The sequence below is a fragment of the Triticum dicoccoides genome, chromosome 7B, assembly GCF_002162155.2.
Source record: "Triticum dicoccoides isolate Atlit2015 ecotype Zavitan chromosome 7B, WEW_v2.0, whole genome shotgun sequence".
NCBI classification, from domain to species: domain Eukaryota; kingdom Viridiplantae; phylum Streptophyta; class Magnoliopsida; order Poales; family Poaceae; genus Triticum; species Triticum dicoccoides.
In genome coordinates, this window is record NC_041393.1 from 30,917,952 (window position 1) to 30,923,962 (window position 6,011).

The window sequence follows — 6,011 nt, forward strand, 5'->3', positions numbered from 1 at the left end:
TTGATCGTACGGCCCAGATCCGATCAAGCCACTAGATCCGACGGCCAGGAATCCCAAGCGGCTAAGGAGCCGGGAGGTTCACCGGCATCCTTATTACTCGATTCGTCGTTGGTTGGTTCGTGCGTACTCTTGCGTAATCTGCGCTTGCATGTGCATGCTGTTGACTGGTTAGCTTGCTTCTTTTTGGTTTGTTGTTGACTAGTTTACTGGTGTTGATAATAACATCTCAACGACATTCCCATGGTTAGTTGACCGCCAGTCGCGCGAGCTAATTAAGCATCTACTGTACGGCCAACACATCTCAGCACGACCACTCGCTACTGACAAGTACAGACGCGTATATATGCAACTGATACCCGTAATAATTCTACGAGTGAATTTCGGTTTTTACCCCCTGTTTTGACATTTTTGACACTAATTACCCCATTTAGCAAGATTTCATCCATTTTACCCCATTTAGCAAAAATGTTGTCACAGTTTACCCCGTTTAAATTTTTTGAGCATTTTGACTGGTGGGTCACAATTGTCGGGTCCAGCTGGCATGCCACGTCATTGGTTTTTCCTGGCTATTTTTCTCACTGCTGAACTGGGCAGCGCCGCTTCTTCTGACCGGCTCAGCCGATGGAGGTCGCTCGCGGCACGTCCAACGTTCAAGTCGGCCGCGCGCCACGCTCGCCTCCCATGGCTTCTCGTTTGTGTTGCTCTCCCCCAATTAACATTCAAACTGATTTTCTTATAAGCATCAAGTTCCTCTAGCATGTTCACCATGCCTGCATCATCAGTTAACTCAATCATGGAGTTCCCGTTGGCCCCCTTCTTCTGATAATTAGCGCTGTCCCAAGGGTTGGAACCCAATTCCTTCATCTTCTCCTTTATATCAAAATAAATAATGAAATATCTCTCAATCATCTCTGGCTCTGGATTCTTGTATCCACGGACATGTAAAATATGCCTAACACTCTACATCTCCGTTGCCATCCGCTTTGTGCAAGAAAAAGAAAAATGAATTAGTGGCTGCAATCATAATATACTCTAATACGGTGAACGAACACGTTTCAGCATGCATCATAAGATACAAAGATCCAAACTTCCTTTACAGCTAGCAAGTAACAACACATACTCTTCAGTCAACATATTTGCTACCTAGATATTTAGATATGTAGGTGCATCAGAGTTAGTAAAGTAGTATATTTACACCACTTTAATCTAATCTACAGAACCATCCATACTTAAGGCCATATATGATAACCGAAGAAAAGCATACATGATTTTAGATTATATTGGTAACAATTTCTCCTATAATTTATTCAATGGTAATATGACATGCTGATCAAGTACAATCGTCCCATCAGAATACTTCAAACCGGAAATGAGTTTAGTAGGGAGAAAAATAGACAGAAAAAACCCGTTGACGTGGCATGCCAGCTAGACCTGACAAATCGTGACCCGTAGGTCAGAACGCACGCAAAATTTAAAAGAGGGTAAATTGTGGCAACACTTGTGCTAAATGGGGTAAAACAGATGAAATCCCGCTAAATGGGGTAATTAGTGTCAAAAAAGTCAAAATAGGGGGTAAAAACCGGAATTCACTCTAATTCTACCTCCATCAACCCTGTAAGTTGGGCATGGATTTGTAGATCATCATTTTAACTAGGGAAACTTGTGTTATATGCCACTAAAAATATATTATAGGCCCGCATTGCATAGAATTAAGTTTTTAAGCATATACTTTTGTGGCTATTACAAACATTTTGTTAGTTAAATTGAAGTTTATTAAACCCATGCCCGTCTTAACAAATCTAGATGAAGGGAGTACCTGCATGGGCCGACGCGTTGAAATTGGGTGTTTACATCCCTTTAACTACAAATATGTCTGTGCCGGCAACTGCTCGTAGTTGTACCAAACGACGGTAGCTAGGAATCTTGGACAAACTGAGTCCTAAAAACATAGGTAGTACATGAAACTTATCGTGCCACCTTGTCAGCATATTCCCACATGGCTCGGGGAATGCTGGCACAGGCAAAAAATTAGAGCTATGTGCATGGAAGCGGAAGAGCATTATAAATAGAGCATCATGTATGCACAGCACTTCATCAACTCAGCTTAGCTCAGCTCAGCTCCAAAGAAAGCCTACCTAGCTAGCTCTCTTGAGACTTGAGAGCTTAACTTTGTTGTGACTTGTGAGCTCCCCATGGCTTCCTCCACTGCCTGGCAATGCCTTGTTGCTCTCTCCCTCTTCTCCTCCGCCGCCTACGGCTACGGCTACGGGGATGGCACCGGCAACGACAACGGCTACGGGCAGGGCAACGGCAACGGCAACGGGAACGGGCAGCTGGATCCCAGGTTCTATGAAAAGAGCTGCCCTGCTCTGGGGTTCATCGTGCGCATGAGCATGATCAAGGCCGTCCTCACGGAGCGCCGCATGGGCGCCTCCCTCCTCCGCCTCTTCTTCCATGACTGCTTCGTTCAGGTAAATACGTTCACTCATCATGCATGCATGCACGTACGAGGCTACATTCGTGATCACAAGATCATGTATGTTTTTCTCAGGGCTGCGACGGGTCCATTCTCCTGGACGACGTGCCGGCGACCAATTTCACCGGCGAGAAGACCGCCTTCCCTAACGTCAACTCCGTCCGCGGCTTCGAGGTCATCGACGATATCAAGAGGAATGTGGAGTACGTCTGCCCGGGCGTCGTGTCCTGCGCCGACATCCTCGCCTTGGCCGCACGGGAGGGCACAGTCCTGGTACGTACTACGTGCTGCTTGCATGCGTATTAGTGTGTACGTGCACTACTTGTTACAGTTTAGGCTGACCACAATCTGCATGCGTGCACGTACTTTGTAACGCACGTCCGCAGCTCGGCGGCCCAAGCTGGGCGGTGCCGCTGGGCCGGCGGGACTCGACGACGGCGAGCCTGGACGGAGCGAACAGCGACCTCCCGGGACCGTCGCTGAATCTCACTGAGCTCATCCAGTCATTCGCCAACAAGAGCCTGAGCCCGCGCGACCTCACGGCGCTCTCCGGCGCGCACACCATCGGCTTCTCACAGTGCGTCTTCTTCCGGGACCACATCTACAACGACACCAACATCAACCCCGCCTTCGCCACGGAGCTACGGCGGAGCTGCCCCGCCCCGACGGGCTCCGGCGACACCAACCTGACGCCGCTCGACGCGCAGACGCGGTTTGTCTTCGACAACGCCTACTACCCAAACCTCGTCGCGCGGAGGGGCCTGCTGCACTCCGACCAGGAGCTCTTCAACGGCGCCTCCCAGGACTATCTGGTGCGGCAGTACAGCTCCGACAGCGCGCTCTTCTTCGCCGACTTCGTGGCCGCCATGATAAGATGGGGAACATCAGCCCGCTCGCCGGAAACGCCGGTGAGATCAGGCGTAACTGCAGGGTTGTCAACAGCAGCTGATCAATCCTTTCTTCCAGACTCCTTGGTTCCAGCAGAAACAACTTATTTACGTCGTTTGTTGTGAAATATTTACGTGGTTTATGGGAGAGCGAGGAATTTATCTTCAGAAGTTTGTGTAACTCTGTATTTTCGTTTTGGTCCTTTCTAATAAGTACATTGTACGTCCGAGAATTTTCTGTTATTAACCAGCTGTGTCGTTACCTCCCCCCTAACATCGCGTTGGCTCCCAAAATTGTAATTCAATCCATTAAGTTAAATTTCAAATGCTGCTAGTATAATTTGAAAATGATTCTAAAAGATTTCAGTTTCAATTTTGTATGTTTAGACTCTACGTGGAAATGTAAGTTATTCTTTATAAGGATTCGTTGTTAAAATGAACCTCGTCTTCACACATTAAAATTTGCTGGGAATCATTTGATTTGCTTCCCTGGAATGCACCATGAAAAGGTATATCATTTCTCATAGAAGGATAGCCAAGTGGCTAGCACACCGCTTTCGTCATACAACACTAACAAGAAATGAGCGACCACTCAAACCACAACAACACATGACAAGGAAACGAGTTTCCAAACTTTTTTTTGAGAACACCTCAAGAGAGTTGATCCGGTTTATAAGAAAAACCGGACCCGAAACCTAACATTCTCGGTTAATCAGGGAAAACCAATAAAAACCCAAAAAAGGAAAGAAAAAAAGACGAGCAAAAAGAGCACTAGAATTTGGGGACAGAGACAAGACAAAAGCAAATGTATCAAGGAAACGCCTAAAAGAGTCAGTAGGTGGATGGCAGGATCCGACCAATCTCGAGGCAGACCAAGTGTAGAAAGTATCCCTAGAGACTCACACTCTGAGCAACGGGGAACACCAGAGCGACGCGCCACCACCGCCGGCCTCCTGCCAACAGCACAAGTGCTAAGTCAAGCGCCCAACCAAGACATCCCAACCAAGACAGAAGTCCGGCATCCCAAACAATGCTTCCAACAAAGAAACGAGGTCAATGACACTGCCATCATCGATCCATCTTACAAAAGGTCCAAGACTAGCTCGTCCGCAATACAGTTTGGAGGGATGCTAAACCAAGTCATACATTAATTATTCACATAGCCAGGCCTTGCTAACCGATGAGCAACTTCATAAGTTGTCCGTCGCAATGCACAAACAGAGACCTTCTAGAAGCTAAGCAACAACTCCTTTATTTCTTCCACTAACGCCGACACTATCAGTTTCCAAGATCAACTTTGAGGGCCCGATTTCCGTTTGCTGCCACGCCTGCCGTGAAATGCTTCAAATACTCAAGAGCAAGTTGTGGAGATCCAAGACATGTCAAACGTGTCGATCCAATGACATATGTTCCTTTCATGTTAAACGCGTAAATGTGTATAGCACTTCAACATGTTTAGCACCCCTTGATTACTTTTCCAAACACAAACCTCCCTCGCAGTTATTGCCAAAATTACTAGTTCATAAAGGGATGATACGTTTTCAAAATAGGCAAGTTCGGATTATTTCCAAAATCACTAGTCTAACATAAATGACGAAAATCCCCGCCTACGGTTACACGTGCGTTGCATGTGGACGGTTACTATTTAAGAAAATAACATTAGCTTGTTATTTACACTTCGACCTTGTTATTTGCAAAGCTGCTATTTTATGAATCAAAGAACACGAGCTTGTCACTTAATTACACTTTGACATCTATTTAAGCCAAGAACGACACAGATACTTCCACTTAATGGTTTTTTCAAGTGAGATCCTAAGCCAGGAAAGCAGGCTGCTAAACAATCACATAATTTGCATCAGATAGAAGCTCATAAAATAAGTGTTTATAATTAAGTACACTAGAGGGCGCTACATGTCATGTAACCGTCTCACCCCCATTGACTCACCATACACTAGAGGTTCGTTGGTTGGTTCGCCGTACTCTCGCGTAATGTGCGCTTTGCATGTGCATGCCGTTGACTAGTGTGCTAATAGTTAACACCTCAACGACATTCTCATGCATGGTTAGTTTTTTTTAAAACGAAGGCAAATGATTTACCTCCTCGATTAAATTAGAGGAGAATAGAGTTACAAGTGTTACAAAAGCCCGGAAAACGGCATGAGAATTACTTGTGTAATACAACTGTCCCTAATTTTTTGGCCCCTGTAACCCAAAGGTTGGCCTCGTCAACAATAAGCTTTAGGAGGATTGGCGATGGTGCACTCTTGTGGCAGAACACTCTAAAATTCCTCTCATTCCATATTGTCTAGGACAGTAGCATGGTAAGAGAGACCATGGCACGCCGATCAGGGTTGCTGGAGTTGGTTCGTTAACCGCCAGTTGCACGAGTTGATTGAGCTTTTGCTGTATGGCCAACACATCTCAGCTAGCACGACTGATGCCCGGCACATCACACCCACGACGCAGGGCACCGGGCCAACCTGTTGTCGAAGAGGGGAACACCGTCGAGGTTGCCAGCAAACTGTCATCGTTATCACTTCTCGAGCATGCGGCTCCTTCACAACAGGAAACCAACCAAGAGCACTTGTTGCACGCAACACATGAAATCTTTGTCTGCCTATGCCAAAAAATATGCCTAGATGTCGAGG

At 46.4% G+C, this 6,011-nt stretch overlaps 1 pseudogene; it reads left to right on the forward strand.

Moving 5' to 3' along the window:
- Positions 1 to 2,131: 2,131 nt before the first annotated feature.
- On the forward strand, positions 2,132 to 3,496 carry LOC119335218 (annotated as a pseudogene).
- Positions 3,497 to 6,011: the final 2,515 nt, after the last annotated feature.